This window comes from Lissotriton vulgaris, chromosome 11 (genome assembly GCF_964263255.1).
Source record: "Lissotriton vulgaris chromosome 11, aLisVul1.2, whole genome shotgun sequence".
NCBI classification, from domain to species: Eukaryota; Metazoa; Chordata; class Amphibia; order Caudata; family Salamandridae; genus Lissotriton; species Lissotriton vulgaris.
Window position 1 is genome coordinate 102,690,069 of NC_141699.1, and position 18,582 is coordinate 102,708,650.

Sequence of the window (18,582 nt, forward strand, 5' to 3'; positions counted from 1 at the left end):
TACATATAAGTCACATATAAGTCCCGTTAATACAAAACATGTTGCTTTACAAATGCTAGAGGTGTCACATTTACAAAAATTATAATTATTGGCTTTGTAAAGAAGAAAGCTATTAATTTCGCTATTTAGAAAAAACAACACATAAATAAAAAACAAAAAAATAAATAACACCTATAGCTCAAACTTTACTACTGCGAGACCTATTGCATTTCCAATGCTTGTTTTAGTACTGTGTATTATGGGTTGCCTTCCTCTATAACTCTTTCATGGGATTCCTCCCTCCCCCTTCCCACCGTTTCTTTTTCTTCCCTCACACCTGGCTCGTTTCTTCTCGGTTTGCTGTTTCCTGTTATTCTGCACGAGGCATTTTTCACAGTTTACTTTCTCACTTTGGACTATCTTCACAAATGTGCACTGGGTATGCTAAGTACTCTCGATGGATGGACAGGGAGGCCGCAGAACCCAGGGAGTCATGGATTTGGGGTTCCAGACTTCCTGCTCGTGACCCGAACTGCTGTGTGCGTAACTTGGATGTAATCTATGGGCTGAGTCGTTATTAGACTTGAATTTGTACAGAACGGGTACGATCAGGACCGGTTATTTGGAGCACGTGTATTAACTAGCACATATGCAGGCTTTATTGCTGCAGTGCAAATCCAATGTTTGTGCCATAGTAAAGCTGTGTCTTCTGGAACTAAATCACTGCTGTTCAATGTGGCCTATGCAATGGGATTGTGCGGTGTCGTCTTAAATGTCTGCAATGGATTTGCTTGAAGATAATGCTATAAACCCTACATGGGAGAGGAATACTATTTTTAATGGGGGGCGGGTCATAATGACCCACGAGACTTTGTCTCCTGAATAGTCACGCCTTCCCACACACTGAGTATATACATGTTGTACTCTGCGCATCTGTGTAAATGTCGTGAGGATTTTCAGAGTGTATATGCCACTAACCAGGTTTCAGACACAGACCTATTCAAGCAGCAGGGGTACTTGGGGCTGAAGATGCAGCAGAGGTAGGCAAGGCTCGAGCCAAATGCGTGGTTCTAGCTGAGCGGGAATAACTTTTGGACCCTCAAGCCCCAAATTATTTAACTTTCAAGTGGCTTAGCTTGCTGCCCGTGAACCTCATTCGCCAGGAATTCAAGACAAAGTATGAACCTATTGATTTAAACAGGAGAGTAAGAAGTGGGTACCAAAGGAGATTTAGTGTGGTAGGTGATAATAAATAGCATGTGTATGGTTTGTGTTTGTGGTGTGTAGGTATGGGTGAGGAGTTTGAATGAATTGGATAGTGGGGCCAAGTTCTTAGTCGTTTGTCAGTTATTGGGTGTAAGTTTTTTTTCTCTGTTTATTGAACTGTTTACATAAGGTATCAAAGTATATTTGAATAATTTGTATTAAATGCTTATACATGTCTGTACTTGTACTTCTATTATTGATGCTATTCGTATTTGTGTGGCTTGGTTATATTGGGGCTATAAAACCCAGACAATAGCGAGATAATCCGCACCCAATTATCAGTGGCAGGGTTGTTATGGTTCGTTTGCTCCTTGCTCTGCCTATTAACATGTTGGCTCCCCCACACCTATAAATAGTCGGGGCTGAAAATATGCCCAAGCATTTTGGAACCAGTGTGCACCCCCGCTTCCCACACACAATAGGTAGCACTATACTGTCTGACGTTTACCACCTGTTGCGATGTGCGTAGGGATCTGTAGCCGCATACTGCAGTCACAAGTCAACGACTCACTATTCCCAGAGTCAAAAGTGCGATTGTATAAAAGGTCCGAACTGGCTCAAGGTGTCACACCACTAGTGAGACCACTTGGTCACTGTTACTTTATCAAGTCAGTTAGGCTAGTGTAGGTTCCTGGGTACCAATGCTCATAGAAGGTATTCTGGGAGTTGTTTTCGTTTGAGTGGCAGGCTAGATACCAATGGTTTGTTTAGAATAGCCAAGCACTGGAAACATGGCTGTGCTTGCTTCCCTGTCCCCTGGCTGCGCTTGCTCCCCTGCCCCCTGGCTGTGCTTGCTTCCCTGCCCCCGGTCTGTGCTTGCTTCCCTGCCCCCGGTCTGTGCTTAATTCCCTGCCCCCTGGCTGTGCTTGCTTCCCTACCCGTGCCTGCTTCCCTGCCCCCTGGCTGTGCTTGCTCCCCCGCCCCCTGGTTCCCCTTCCCCTGGCTGTGCTTGCTCCCCTGCCACCTGGCTGTGCTTGCTTCCCTGCCACTTGGCTGTACCTGCTTCCCTGCCCCCTCGCTGTGCTTGCTTCCCTGCCCCCTCGCTGTGCTTGCTCTCCTGAGTGTGTGTGTGGCTTTGGGTGGGTGTGTGTGGCTTTGGGTGGTTGTTTGTGGCTCTGGGTGGGTGTGTGTGGCTCTGGGTGGGTGGGTGTGGCTCTGGGTGTGTGTGTGTGTGGCTCTGGGTGTGTGTGTGTGGCTCTGGGTGTGGCTCTGTGTGTGGCTCTCTCTGTGTGTGTGGGTCTGTGTGGGTGGGTATGTGTGTGTGGGTCTGTGTGTGTGTGGGTCTGTGTGTGTGTGGCTCTGTGTGTGTGTGTGTGGCTCTGTGTGTGTGGGGGGGCTCTGTTGGTGTGTGTGGGTCTGTGTGTGTGTGGGGGGGTCTGTGTGTTTTTGTGTGGCATTTGCCAGAGATTAAACTATTGGCATTGTAAATGACAATGCCATTTATTTATCTGTTTTCAAAACCAACACATAAATACAAATTTTGTCATTTACAATGCCAATAGCTCAAACTTTTCAAAAGGCGAAACCATTGCATTGTAAATGCTTGTTGTGATTTGGTGTAACTTGATGTAGTAGTTTTTGAGGAAAGTAAAGTTAAACATTTCTAGACATATTGACAGTTAATCTGAAATTAATACATTCAAGCCTTCGGATTGGCTGACAGAGCTTTTTTGGAGCAAGCGCTCTAATTGGCTGGCAAGAACATGAACAGAAATGTTGCTGCAACTATTACAGGACTGAGGGGCTCTGTACCCGCTCCTGAAAAAGTTTTACAAAATGGGCATAAGGAGGCAGGGTAAGTATACTCTGACTCCTTAAAGGCCAAAATGTTTTTTTTTTAAATGGTTTTGCAAATATATAAATATGCACTGACCCCTGGGCCATGGCCCACCCTGTGGGTAATCCAATGAAATGTGGGAGCTGTCATTTACAAAACATTTTTTCTGGTGCTGCGTTACTCTGCAGGACTGGCAAAAATAAAATGGCAGGCCCCATATTTCATTTAATGACCCAGAGAGTCGGTCAGAGTCTTGGTGTCAGCACAAATGTAGATAGTTATTAAATGAGGTGACTGTGTGCCCCCCATCCCTCCCCAAGCCAGGTAATGGTCCCGGGAGCCCCATCCTCGTGGTCCACACCCACAAATCAAGATGTGTGACCCTATCCCCCAGGATGCAAAGAAAGAATTGTTCTTTCTTTCCTGTGAGCAGGGGTAACTGGATTGCATATGCCCTCTGGGAGCAGAAGGAAAGGTTGCTCCCACAGGGGAGAGCACATATCTCTATGGTGGGATTCCATGCCGGAACCTGAGGGAATGTATGACGTTACAACGCATACATTCACAACGCATACTATTACAACAAAACTTTTACAATGCAGGATCCATTACAACGCATGCCAGTACAACACATGCCATTACAACGCAGATGTTATTAAAAACGCATGCCATTACAACGTAAGTATGGGTAAGTATTTTTTTTTAATTTTAATTAATGGGAATGTAATAGTAGTGTAAATGTTGGATAGTGTCGGGGTTAAAATTACTATTCTAACTCCAGGGGGGTGTAATAGTAGGGTAAGTGTTGGATAGTGTAGGGGTTAAAATTACTACTCTAACTTCAGGGGGGTGTAAAAGTAGGGTAAGTGTTGGATAGTGTAGGGGTTAAAATTACTACTCTAACTCCAGGGGGGTGTAATAGTAGGGTAAGTGTTGGATAGTGTAGGGGTTAAAAATACTATTCTAACTCCAGGGGTTGTAATAGTAGGGTAAGTGTTGGATAGTTTAGGGGTTAAAATTAAATCAAATACTTACCCATACTTACGTTGTGATGGCATGCGTTGTAAAGGCATGCGTTGTAATGGCATGCATTGTAATGGATCCTGCGTTGTAAAAGTTTTGTTGTAATGGTAGTGCGTTGTGAAAGTTGCGTTGTAATGGCTGTTTCCCAACTGAGGATGGGTGCTGGCCGGGGAGACGGTTGGGCTGCATAGACTTTGGGCCTAACCCCTGGGGCCCCAAACTAGTTACAAAGTTCTAAGTACCTGATTGAAATAACCTAAGAACTGGGGAGCAGATTTACTCAGAAGTCACGCAATGAAATGCAGCAAGAAACATGCTTCGCTGCTTGGCAGGGAGAGAGCAGAAATGTGCTATATCTACCACAATATGATGCATTTCTGCTCCTACCTAGCATCAACTCAGGCCCCTTTTCGCCAAGGGACAAGGGCACCTGTGCTACAGGAAGGATTGTTTTTGGCCCGAAATGGATACCTTCCTTCACAAAAACGAACCTTTGAGACACTGTCTACGTGTGCTGCAGAATGCAGCTTATCTGGAAAAAATAAATAAGGCGGAGAAATAGAAATATTTCTTCTAGTTGATTATGCCTCACTTGAGAAGGCGTACTATTTTGACACAATCCTAGGTTTACTGACCCTAGTAAATCTGGAAAAGCATCAAACTTCATGGGTGAATGCATGGGAGTGCTCATGTTTCACCCATGAAACGTCCTTCTCAACACAGAGTAACACGAGCCAGCAATTTGCACTACTATGTGTTAGTCTGGATTTACAAAACCACACAGAGACACACAAGGGGTCTTTCTGTGTCTTAACGAATCCCAGTTAAGGGCTTGTGTTGCCTTGCGTCGAATTGCATGACGCAAAGGCAATGCAAACCCATAGTAAATCTGCCCCCAAATCCATGACCCACAAACTCGAAAAACGTGGTTTTGTGGGCTTAGTATACCTAACTCATTGAAGGAACCTACACACCATCTGGTGCTCCCCCACCGGCCTGTTATTACCTTCTCAGGACCTGCTGAAATAGCTGTAACCATTAATGGTGTGATAAGTGTGATGTTAGGCAGTTCTAGAGACTAGGAAATTAGCAATTGATGTGCCATTCACTGAAAAAGGATCAATATTCCTCTCAAGGCACCACTAGCCCAAGCTGCCCATGCTGATTTGTATACTCCGATTGTTACTTGAGCCGAGAAAGCTCAGATACGCTCTCAAGCCCCTTCCGAAAATTCTGGAAGAAACCCGGAAACCCCAAAAGCCTCCCTGCCACCAAGACAATACTACCCTCTAGAATTAGATTGTGAAGATGAACCCTGTGGTTCACAAGCAGGGATGGGAAAGAGGGTGAGATGATTGTGAAATCTTTGGCCAGCTCTAGAAGAGAAGAGTATGGAGTGTGAGCTTGCCAGAGAGGTGCTCTCAGTACAGACTGAGTTTATGTCTGTGGATATTTGCTATGTTGATGGAAATCATCACAAAAAGAGGACAACAAAATCTCAGAGAAAAACATCTATCGCCAGAGCACCTGGGTCTGGCCTCCAACTGAAATAGCATTGTAGCTGACCTCTTAATCAGGATGCAAAGAGATCTATCCCTAAGGGACCCCAAAACAGTTTGAGACTTTGCAAACCTTGTGGATTTTACTGCTATCCAATTGTTGACTTGGAGGTAATTCTCAGAGAGATACCACAGTTGAGACAAAACAGCCTTAGAGATATTGCAAAGGAATCCAGTCCACACCACACCCCCAACCCTAGAGAATACAAAATCTGGGGAAGTAGGGAGGGTGGTTTGCCCCTTCCAGGAATCTCTGTGGCTTTTTTACAAAGACATTTCTTTTCGAGACTCGCTGTCTGAAGGGATGTTATCTCCATAAGAGAGACCTCTATATAAGTGTCCTATTTTCAGTCACTGAAAGGCGTATAAGTGTCTTATTTTCAGTTGCTGAGTGAAAGGCACGATAGCAGAGGGGAAGTAATCACACAAGGGGGCTAGAGGAGGATTTAGGACGTGGGGGAGCCAACTCCACACTCATTTACTCACGTTACCAATAAAACCTCGGGTCCGTAGTAGTAGGGAGGTCTAACATGTGACTTGCTGTGCACTAGTGCATACCAGAGGATTCCCTTTTAAGGACGGTTCCCCTCACACACCAGAGGTATCATGCTTCATCATGGGGGTATCTCCTCGAGTGAGAGACCTAATCCACTCGCGGGCTACAACCCCCTCACTGCGAGGGAGGAGCTCCGGGATCTTTTGATATGGGGAGTGTTGGTGTACTAAAACCCTATGAGAGTTTGGTGTCTTAGAAGAGGTGCAGTGCTGTGATGTAAGTGGTTAAAACTGGTTACGGGGTTAGGTATGATACAACAAATGATACTGAACCAGGGATTTTTAGCTGCTCAGTATGTTCAATGCTTAACAACTCCGGGTATATGAAGTTCACCACATCTGTCCCTCCTTCTATATGGTACATGCGCCACAACCGCCAACTGTGCAGTACTCAATGATGTGGCGCTCGTCCGGGGGCAGGACGAGCACCACCTCATTGAGTACTGCAAAGTTGGCGGTTGTTGTTCAGTATCTTTTATTTATCTTGTTTTTACATTTTTTTCACATTCTAGTCACTTATTTATTGCAGTAGCTACATTACCCCACCTGAAGAAAGCCGTGATACTACTCTAGGTCTTTGGCTGAAACATGTTGGTCTTGTAATAACACAGAGGCCTTGAATCTTGGCACCTGTGTTATTCTGTTTTTAATCCTGACATCAGGTAGCTGAATAAAAGTTGCATCATAGCTAACCCTGTAGCCAGTTTTAACCACTTACATCACAGCACTGTACCTCTTCTAACACACCAAGCTCTCATAGGGTTTTAGTACACCCACCCTCCCCATATCAAAACATCCCTGAGCTCCTCCCTCGCAGCGAGGGGGTTATAGTCCGTGTGTGGATGAGGAGGTACCCCCATGACGAAGCATGACACCTCTGGTGTGTGAAGGGAACCGTCCTTAACCCCTTCAGCGCGGCGCGAATTTTCGCGCTGTGCTGAAGGTTCTAATGAGCCTATCGGCTCATGACCAAATGGTTCCGTCATAAGCATGGAAGGGGTTAAAAGGGAATCCTCTGGTATGCACTTGTGCACATAGAGTCACATATTAGACCTCCCTACTACCACGGACCCGGGGCTTTATTGGTGATGTGGGATGATAGTAGAGGGGCCCTGGAAAATTGGCTGAATTGAAAAATACAAAAGTCCCACTGACCTCGCCAACTGGCGTAAAGACACAGCCGTCAATTCTCTCTTGATTTTTGCTAACTATGCCTCCGGACGCTTTTATATCTCTGAATCTGAATTCACCAGAAATCCAAACACAGATGGATCCAGGTTGGACTCCTCTCAATTCACTACAAAACCCAGACTGTGAATCAGCTTTATGGCTGACTTGTCCTGCTTCATTACTTGTCCTCCTGATCCAGGAATTTCTTGTCCAGATATATCCCCATTTGGAGGCTCTGCGTCTTGAGTATCACCGCCTGAGGTTTCAGGTGTTTGGTAAAACACAAAGGCGCTGGAGAGCTTGAAGGAGAGGAAAGGAAATCTGTAAACTTGATCCTGCCAAAGGAAATGAACGATCATTCTGTGGGGTTAGTATACAGGGGTTGTTAAGTGAGCATCCCCCACACCTAACCAAACCATCCAGTTGCAGACAAAAAAGACGCTTGAACATATTTACCAATCTTTTTAAAGCTGTCACCAAACAAGAGGCCTTGAGTCTCCTTTGCCAGTTCAGATCCCTTCAAATCTGCAAGCCTTGGATCCATCCAAGAAGGATGTGGTGTAACGGCCAGAGCTACTGTCTTTAAAACTGGGGAACCATCTCGAAGTCTCGGCATCAGCTCATTATACTGTGGTTCTGGGCAGATCACTTAGGTGCCGAATATGATGCGACGTCAGTCTGAGCCTCCCGAGCCGCTTCGTAATGAGCCCGTCAGATTCCTTTCCGCCTCGTTTTGATGAAGGCGTCAGAAAGGAATTAAACAAGTCATTCCAGCTGGCTTCCGACAGGCTCAGAGAGCCCGTCCGTCAGTCGAAATGTGGCAAGTAATCTCAAGGGCACGCCTTTCCGCCCTTGAGACTACGATGGCGGTTTCCGACATGATTTCTATGCCGGTCTGACCTACATGGAAACAATGTCGGAAAGAGACTTTGGGCGCCCCCAGCAGGGCCTCTCTTAGGTGCGCGGTCTCTGGTTGGAACCCGAGGGGGCACCTGTGGTGCCCCCTGTTGATCCCTGCACCTTTTGGCAGGCACCTTGAGGTGCCTGCCACTGGGTGCAAGGATAAACCGTACCTCCCATTTTACTATGCATTGCAGCTGGTTTATGGGCGGAATGCATGCTCCCATAGTAAAATATAGAAATGCGACTGAACAGTGTTCAGTCGCATCCTAATTGGGCAATCAGGACCTCCCATCTGGTGTTGGTTGGTCCCATGACCAATGCGTTGTCAGGCGTAAGTGATTCCACCCAAAATCTCCCTGTTCCTACCAAAAATGAATGTGTCCAAGTGTAATGTAACTGGTGCTCATGTAAATCACTCTAATACCTTCTGGACGAGTTCGCAATATATGAAAATGCAAACATCAAAATCAATAAACCCTTTCTTCTTTTTAGGGATAAGGCCGAGTTGACATTACCGAAAAAACATAAAGCTCTTTGGGCCCAATTGAAAAGTATTTCTGGAACTAAAGGATTCCCTGAGTGCTTTGCTTGCTCTGCCCATCACCGAATCATAAAAAAGCCGACCAAGAGTTTCCAGTAGTTTCTTTTGAAATATGGACCAAGCCCTCTTGATACACCTTCTTGTCTTCCCTTGCTTAAATATATCATAGTTTTGGGAGGGAGGATAGCCTTTGATAGTGGAGGTTGTGGACATTCGGTCCTCTTCCCAGCTCTATTGGCCCTATCTAGAGTGAATTTCAGCCTCCATTTAATATAATCCTCGTCATCGGTAGGAGATGATTCTGAGGAGTTGGGGTGCTGAATTAAGAGAGGGTCGAACATAGGCTGCTCTTTGGCATCCATAATAATACGGTTTGTTTATCTGCTTTTTAGATGTATCAACATCATAAAAATATTCATAATAAAATCAGTAATGATATCACATAGTAAATATCGTCATAGCTGTCAAAGGCAGCAGATATTCAATAGAATTGCCTCTTATTCGCTTTGCATTTCCTTCGATGGCTATAGGGTCTAGATTGACAACTTACGTTACCATCAGTTTGCGGATGAGCAACGCCAATCTCACAGTTGAAGGTGTCAGTCACTTTACGTCACATACCAGATACCAAGTACTACAATTTACGCAGTATTTTACCACTTTGGTTATGCACTTCACCGTAGCCTCCGGGCCCGAATGCTGAAAGTGCGACTTGCTTACCCCAGTAGGCATGGCCCTCAAATATGAAATAGTTTTACCTACTGCAGCGCCTATATCAGAGGCCACAGACTTGAAATATGAAGGAATAGTCATATGAACAGAGCTATAAATTCACAGGTTCTTTCTAGCCAGCTCACCCTGACTTGACTCAGCACCCTGACCCGTTTGGTCATCAACATTATTCTTTAGATCTATTAACAAAATGTGTATAGCATGGAAAACAATCCAAATAATAGGTTTCCATGAATCAATATGGTAGCATCAGGCTTGAAAGGGAAATGACCTTTGCGACGCGGACAGAGCCAACCATACCATTTCCCCACAAGCTCCACCATGCATGCCTTGACCACGCATATGCCCTAACCAAGCGCATGCCTTAACCACGCCTATTCGTGGTTAAGGCAGTGCATGGTCTAGATGCTGGGCTGGGCGGGCCCAGGAACAGGAAGGGTCGGGAGAGGATGTGGCGAGGTAAGTGGGGCTGGGGCTGGGTTTAGGGGTGTGTGTGTGTCGGGGGGGGAGTTTGTAAGGGTTGGGGTCTTTTTAGGGCTCAGGGAGGGTCGGTCGTTTTTAGGGTTTAGGGGGTCGGGTAGTTTTTAGGGCTTGTGGGGGACCAGGGTAGTGTTTAGGCCTCATTGGGGTGGGGGTCAGGGTAGTGACTCGGTCTCAGTGGCCGGATAGTGTTTAGGGTCAAGGGGGTCAGGGTAGTTTTTAGGGCACGGTGGTTTCAGTAGAGTTAGGTCTTGGGGGGGTCAGGGTAGTGTTTAGGGCTTGGGTGGGGTAGTGTTTAGGACTAAGGGGGGTCAGGGTAGTGTTTAGGGCTCAGGGGTTGGGGTAGTGTTTAGGGCTCGGGCGAGGTATGGGGCCTCATTTATGAGAAATGACGCATCGCTGCGTGAGGGCAGTGATGCATCACTTCTCAGTGCGCACTCCTTGCGACTTTCCTGATGCGTCATGTTTAATGTATGACACATCATGTCGCAAGGATTTACAGATACGTCAGAATTTCTGACGTATCTGTAGGCACAAAAGTGACGCATTGCTGGAGTGTGTCACAAAAGAGACGCAACTCCAGCAATGTGTCCTTTCACATGGGGCAAGGCCCATGTGAAAGGGCCTGCATCAGTCTTACGCCTGCTGTGAGGCAGGCGCAAGATTTTGACGCAACAACTTCCTAGAAGTGACGCAGTGAAATCTCATAGATTTCACTACGTCACTTCTACGAGGCTTTTTGCGGGGGAACGCCCCCTCTGCATACATTATATCTGACGCAGGTATAATGTAGCGCAGGTGTTTACAAAGTGACGCATCTGCTTAGATGCATCACTTTGTAAATAGTGCGCAACAGGAGGCATGTTTTATGCTGCCGATGCGTCACAAAAAGTGACACATCGGAAGCGCAAAACTGACGCAAGGCCTCATAAATGAGGCCCATGGTTTTTAAGGCTTGGTGTAGTTTTTAGGGCACCATACATCCCAAATCCCTTTACCACAAAATTGTGTGGTAAAGGCATGCATGGTAAAGGAATGCGTTATTTAGACGCATTCTGTGTTGGGCCGCGTATTAGAGGCACGCATGGTTCAGCCATGCGTGCCTCAGTTATACAACCAGCTTGGAACGCCTGACTGAAATACACACAGTGAGCCTAGCGCTGCATGCGCTCTTAATCAAATAAACAAAGAAAGAAAGAGAAATGTACAAGCCCTGCGGAGAGGGAGCTGAGCTACCAGCCTCCCTGACAAAACAAACAAAGCGCGCCTTCAACACGTGAGCCAGAATGTTCCTACAAGAAAAGCAGTCTTGAGAGGTTGACACATAGATGGATGCCTGGCGAGTCCAGCAGCAAGAAGAGAGGCTGTGCTGGTTGATGACCTCAATGTACGCAGCATGGGGGGCTTGCTTTATGTGTCCAACTCCTGGGCACATGAAAGGCATTATGGGATTTCATTTTGTTTTCTTTGACCTTGACTGCTACATGAAAATAAACAGCAAGAAATGCACACTACCATCTCTGCTCTTCTAATCAAATTGAATGTGATAGTGTGATGATTGAGTGTACTTCCAGAAGTAAAATAGTCCCTCCTGCATTCTAATAAAACACTTCCAGGGGCGCTGACATACATCAAACAGCCAGTAGCATGAGGTGACAGAGTGATACTCATCTGGATGTAGTGAAAGCCCACTCCATGTAAATTGGTAACAATAGGCGCTCTTTTAAGTCAGAACCAAAAAAGAGTGGCTTTAATAAAAATAAAAAAGCCCTTTGTGCCTCCAACCACCTAATGCAGCATATTTACAAAATGTGTAAATTCATATTACAGTCAAGATGAAACAACCATTGTTGAAGGTAAGTAATTTATTTCATAGGTAACAAATAATACACTAATACATATCTTCCAAAATAGATCAGTACTAGTGAAACTAATATTTGATAGAGACTTAGAATTATCTGCAGGCATCCGACTGGATCCGGAGATGTTTTTGTGAGCAGGACCCCTGCGCGCCGGTCGGTGTCGTTGATCAGCTCCGTGTGGCATCTTCAGTTCTTTTCTTTCCACGTCAGTCAGCGCACATCCGGAGAAAGATACTTCTTAGTCACTTTTTGAGTAAGCTTTTTTCGACTTTTGTCAAAGTTGTTTTTTGAGAATGTTCTCCTGGTATAGCAGTGATGTCATCTAGAAAGGCCGGTTTCTAGCCCTGCGGTGCCTGTCACTGTCCGATGACGGTGATCAGAGGACCACGATCAGAGGGCTTGCACTGAGTGCCACGCCATGCACCTGAAGGCCTTGAAGTAACAATTCTTCAAGCTCCTGGCAGCTCAGTGTGTCACACCACAATGGTCCCGTTCCGGGTCGAGAGGAAGGTCTCAGGAGTGGTCTTGGAGGCCGAGATCTTCATCGCATTCAAAGTCATCGGGCCACTTGGGTAAGTGCCTCAAGAAAAAGAAAAGTATGAAGTCAAAGAGGTCTTTGACTTCGCCTCGTCTGTCAGCAATGACACGTAGGAACATGGATGCTCTAGGCCTGGCTCTGCGCTTGAGCCAGTGCCTGGATTGGCTCAGCGCTTCTCCATGTTTCTGAGAGCCAGAGCGACTCCCACTCAACTCCAGGAGTTTTATGAGGTAATGTGATTGAGTTATGAGTGGCCTGTCCCCTCCGATGTGCCTTTGGCCATGTGTGTTCAAGAGGTACCCTACTGGTTCCATGCAAGTGGCTCGGATGCCAGTTGGGCCCCTTGGATCCATGATGGACCCAGACCAGCCCCGGTCACACTACCTCAACCTTCCCCGGTGTCGGTTCTGATGCCGATGCTACCAGTGCCGATGCTGGCCCTATTCTGATCCCTGAGTCCACACAGAGCCACAGGGGTGTCATCCAATGCTAACTTTCACAGCGACTAAAGCCATGCCTTCCACGCCAGAGCCTGAGCACTATTCCTGTGGGTTAGGACTTGGGGAGGAATGGGAGGGGTTGTTGGACCCTAAGGAATGCCAGGTTTTAGACTCCAATATTGACTGGAGTTAGGACTTGGTGGAGACCAGTGGACTGAACACTTCTCCATGTACTGGCATGCTTTCTCACCTACCGTTATTACAAAGGAGGGAGCATCTCTTGCTACAGTGGTGTGAAGGGCAGCTGAGATCCCGGACCTTCAGTTGCCTGGGCTGGAAGTCAATTCCACCATCTTGATGAAGGTGCTTCTGCCGGGAGTGACCCCCTCTGAACCCCTTCTCCCTTTGAATGAAGCTCTTACAGATGTCTTGCTTGAGACTTGGGCGCAGGGGCTCCTGTGAACAGGACAATTGCCCGCTGCCATTGCCCCACTCCAGGGGACCCAAATTTTCCCACACAACACCATACCCCAGAGAGTTTTGTGGTTCAAGCCTCTACTTCCCATGTAAATCCTGGTGCATTCCCTACAGCCCTGCCGGATACGGAATCAAAGAAGCTGGACACCTTAGGAAAGAAGGTAAGTTCTTCCACCAGCCTGGCACTGTGGTAAGTGAACACCACATGCCTTTTGGGCCATTACTCCCATGCTCAATGGGATTCAGTGGCGCAGGTGCTGCCCATTGTTCTGGAGGAGGCCCGGAGCATACTCCCCCAGGCTGTTGCCAACAGGAGGGATGTAGCTAAGTTCATGATCCCATGTGGAATGGATATCACTGACTCACTGGGCAGAGCAGTTCCATTGACAGTGGCCTTAAGGCCTGGCTGAGAACAACTGGCTTTTCAGCAAATGTCTAACCATCACTTATGGACATGCCCTTTGATATCTCTCATCTCTTCGGATACAAGGCTGATTCAGCGCTGAAGCACTTTAAGGACAGTAGGGTTACAGCAAGGTTCTTGGGCCTATTCATGGCCCCTCGCGACTTCCAATCCACCTTTTGCTCCTTTCATGGCCACGGAAGGGGCTTCCAGCCTAGTCTAAAAAACTCCCAACCACGGAACCGCGCAAGCTTCCCAGCCTCTGCAAGGCCGAGGACGATGTACCCACAGGCCGCGTGGGTCAGGCAGCCAGAGGTCAGGCCAGTCCACCCCCCAGCAGCCATAGCCTCCAAACCCTTATCGTTTGCCCTCTTACCACCATGGGTGTAAAGAAGTTAGCAGTCCAGTAGCTGGGGTGGGCAGAGCCAGGTGGGCAGAGGGGAAGAGGTGGGGACAGGACAGGAAGGGGTTAGTTAGTGTAGGGACGGGGAACAGAGCGGACATAGGAATAAAGAGTTGACCATATACCTCTGAGTCCGTGTATTATTGTAGTGGGACACTACAACTGGCGACGAGGGTGGGATCCAGAAACAAACCCACCAGAGTGAGCCCCGTCCCGCAGCGTGGAGCGTCCGGAGCTCCGCTGCCACCGCGACCCTGTGGCGCCAAAAGCGAAGCCCACAGACGTCACCTGGCACCCCTCAGAAGCGGGAAGTGCCGAGAAGAAGCAAACGGAAAGTAAAGTGAAAGCGCCGGAGCGCCAGAGGAGAAAGCGCCGGTCGCGTTGGACACGCGAGCCCCACGGGTGCCGAAGAACACAAGCAGACTTTGGGAGCCCACTCCAACACTGCCCAGCACCTCCTGAAGCACTGCGAGGGCGAGAGGAGAGCCCCACAAACGAGCGACGAAGCGCCCCACCGCCGGCACCTACACCGCCAAGAGAGTGAAGCCGTGCCGCCTGATGCGTGAGGCTTAGCATCAGGTCGGCGCACGGGATCGGAAGACCCCACAGAGCAGCGTGAACCCACCCCAACCTCACCTGAAGAGCGGAGGCATCTAACTGTGAGTCCGGCGGCCCTGAGTGTGTGCCTGGGAGCGAGGGAGAGAGCCTCGTGTGCTGCAAAGGGGGCGGCCATTTTGAAGTCAGGCAGCCTGGAAGACGAACCCTGTGTGAATGTGCAGCGGCCATCTTTGAGTCAGGCAAGGACCGAAAACAAGCATTGGCAGTGGAAATAAACAAGCCGTGGCAAGAGAACCCAGCAAATCTTGACAAGTGAATATTGGCAGCAGGAACCAAACAAGCATTGGTAGCTAAAAACAACAACTCTTGGAAACGTACACTGATAACCGAAATAAAAGTCGGAAACAAGCACTGAAGACCCACCGCCAAGATGTCTAACCCTCCCGCGCGAACGGAAGTCAAAGGGGGAACGCATCTACGAGCCCCGGAGCCACTTACAGTAACAACCGGAAGCAGCATGGGCCAGAAATGGCAAGAATGGCAGTTCCTCGATGCTATGAAGGGACTTGTTCCGCTCTGGGGCCCGATGACAAACAGCCGTGCCATCCGACATCTGACTCAGGCAGTTGAGACAACAATGAACATCACAGCTGGTATCCTTGGTAACAACACTGCCGAGCTTCAAGCGGTCCGCTTGGTAGCACTCCAGAACCGCCTTGTGCTAGATGTGGTTCTTGCGGACCGTGGTGGAGCATGTCGCATTATTGGGTCCAGCTGCTGTACCTACATACTGGACAATTCGCCATCAGTATATAAAGCCATCGAGCATCTCCACAGACTGTCTTCAGAAGTCCACCAGGAACAGGAAGAATGGTCACTTGGTGGATGGTTCTGGAGCACTGTTAAGAACTGGGGCTGGAGACTGTTTACCATTATCTTGATCCCTGTAGTGGCAATATGTGGTCTATGCTTAGGAATTCAATGCCTGCCACCTCTGTGTTCATTATGTACGAATTGTATTTGCCCCAAGACTGTGGACTTTGGAAACAAACGCATGGGAGCATTATATGATGCCGAGGTTAGGAATTTGATGAAGATTGACATTGAGTAGGCAAGTAGAAAACAAAGTTTATTAGTATCTCCCAATCCCTAAGGTTAAAAAGCAAGTGCAAGGGTGGGTTTGAAATAATAACCGCACTTAATAGACCACTATTAAGTGCGGTTATTATTTCAAACCCGCCCTTGCACTTGCTTTTTAACCTTAGGGATTGGGATATACTAATAAACTTTGTTTTCTACCCGATTCACCTAATTTTATTAAAACCCCTCACTTTTCACTCCTACCACCAAACACTGCTTTTTTCAGTAGCCACCTTAATTTTTGTACAAAACATACCACCCACTTGTCACATTTATCGGTCACGGTAACATCAGACCGGCCGTTTTTGTCTCCTGGGTAAGGAGAAACCCAAATGATGAGAAAGAGGGCGGTACAGTGTGGCTTCTGATGGGAACTATTTTCTCCATATGCTCTTGAGCCTTGACTTGGCCTGCATTTACTAGCATGCATGATGTTCTCACTGGTGTTTTTTGCGTAGTATTGGTTTTGCGATCCATTCTGTCTGACTTACTACTTTTGACCCCCAGGTAATATTTGTTGTTATAATATTGTGTTTTGGGGCATGTACTGGTTGGTCGGTAAACCCGCCCTTAGACCCTTCTCCAATTGTTTGTTGTGTGTGTTTCATCTCCCACCTCCATACAACGGCAGACCTGCTGCATTTGCTCGGGTTCACTATCAATGTGCTGAAGTCACACCTGACTACTCCCTTCCATCAGAGCTTTTCTAGACATGGTGCATTTCTGGGCCTGGCCTCCTGAATGGTGAGCCCAGGATATTCAGGCTATGATACCAATGCTTCAGCCTCTACCCTGGATTTCAGTGAGACTGACTATGAGGCTGCTAGACCTCATGGCCTCTTGCACCCTGCTTCTTACAAATGCCAGATGGGATATGCGGGCTTTGCAGTGGGACCTGAAGTTCTAGTGGGCCCAGTGTCAGGGAAATCTCTCCAACATGGTCAAGATCTCAGACGGAACTGCAAAAGATCTGCAGTGGCGGTTAACGAACCACAAATTGGGTCACCAGCAGAGCACTCTTCCTTCCCCAACCAGATCTGACAATGGTGACAAATGCGTCACTCCTGGGATGTGACGGTCATCTGGGAAAGGTGGAGATCAGAGGCTTGTGGTTTGTGGCAAAATACAGACTTTACATCAACCTTCTTGTAGCTCTGAGCTTTTCGACTGGCATTGAAAGCCTTTTTACCCTCCATCAAGGGAAGGCTAGTGTAGGTGTTCAGGGACACCACCACCACCCTGTGGTATTGCAATGAACAGTGAGGATTGGGGTCATGGACTTTTTGTCAGGAAACCCTGTGTCTCTGGAAATGGCTGAAAAGTCGGGACATTTCTCTGGTGGTTCAACACCTGGTAGGCTCTCTGAAAGCCAGGGTGGACAAACTCAGGTGAAGATGCCTAGCAGATCACAAATAGTGTCTCCATCCGGAGGTGGTGCAAGGTTTCTTTCAGCAGTGGGGAGAGCATTGGTTAGATCTTTTCATTATCATCGGAAACACAAAATGTCAGCTGTTCTGTGTGCTGGAGTTTCCTCCCTGCTCTGCGAATGACTTTTTAGGGACAGGGCTCCTCCTTTTCAGAGCTATAGTTTTTCACAACAGTGGTCAGTGTTCTTTATGGCTCTGCGCTCCGGGGGAGGTAAGTTGTGAAAAGAAAATGACGTCAGCGCGCTCAGGTGGTGCTTATATAGGCACCATGCATGCCTTATCTGGTGCAAACAACACTACTTGGAGCTGATCAACACCACCTACTGGCGCTCAGAGGTACTGCGCACAAAAAACAATTTATTGGGGAATGGATTACTGCGAGCGGGCGCTTGGAGCTGCACCTCCATAGAATGAAATTCAAATCTTTCGATGAGCAGGTCAATGTTGATGTATCTGCCTGGAATGGTAGAAGGAGACCTGGATGTGCGGCAGAGGGAATTGCACCTGAATCAAATCTATTTATTGTTTACAATTGAACCAGCGGATGGAACTGCACCATTTCAGCACTCTTGGTCTGGACTAGTGTGAGATAGTGCATAATTCTGCAGCGACCCAATTTTGAAGAATGAATCGTAGAAAGCATAGTTCTAGACACAATAGCAGATAAACAACTCTTAGGATAAGAACAGCTGAGTATGTTTCGACTAAACTACAGTGAGCTAGGACCTGAAGCCAAAGTATCCAAACTTTTTGGGACTAAAATGGGTTCAAGCAATAAACAGAACTGTGCCAGCCTTGTATTATTGGGTGGAGTTGCTGTTTAGTCAGCCGCACCAGCTACTCCCCACCACATGGGTGTCTTTTGACTCTGGTTACTCTTCTCTAATGCTTTACGCCTTTTACCTTTTTAGGTCTGGCCTCAAGGCTGCTTTTGCTCTCTTGTTAGCCTTGAGGTTTCCCAAATACATATACTAATAAAAATACATACATATACATACATGCAAGGGTGTAAGTCAGCCCTCTTCATCTATTGTTCTTTTATTGCGTAATTCCCATTTTACTTCCACCCACCACAGCCTAAGAAGAGGTCAGTGGATGAGCCCACTTCATCAGTGAGCGGTCTTGCACGGTGAGTGACATATTTTGCCAAACCACAGGCCCGATTCATAAAGGTAAACTGAGACGAAAGTCTAACTTTATGACTTTCAATATTCACAAAGCGCATTTACGAGTAGTAAAGTTAAACTTTTGTCTCAGTTTAACTTCAGTTTTGATCTTAAGTTTAACTGAGTCCAAAAGTGTAGTCTCATTTAAACTTACGACCAAAATTTAACTTGAAATGAGAAACA

At 47.2% G+C, this 18,582-nt stretch overlaps 1 protein-coding gene across 1 annotated transcript in view; it reads left to right on the forward strand.

The window, feature by feature from the left end:
* Positions 1-18,582, forward strand: part of GGT5 (gamma-glutamyltransferase 5) — a 237,089-nt gene that overhangs the window by 193,194 nt on the left and 25,313 nt on the right. The window lies entirely within an intron of this gene.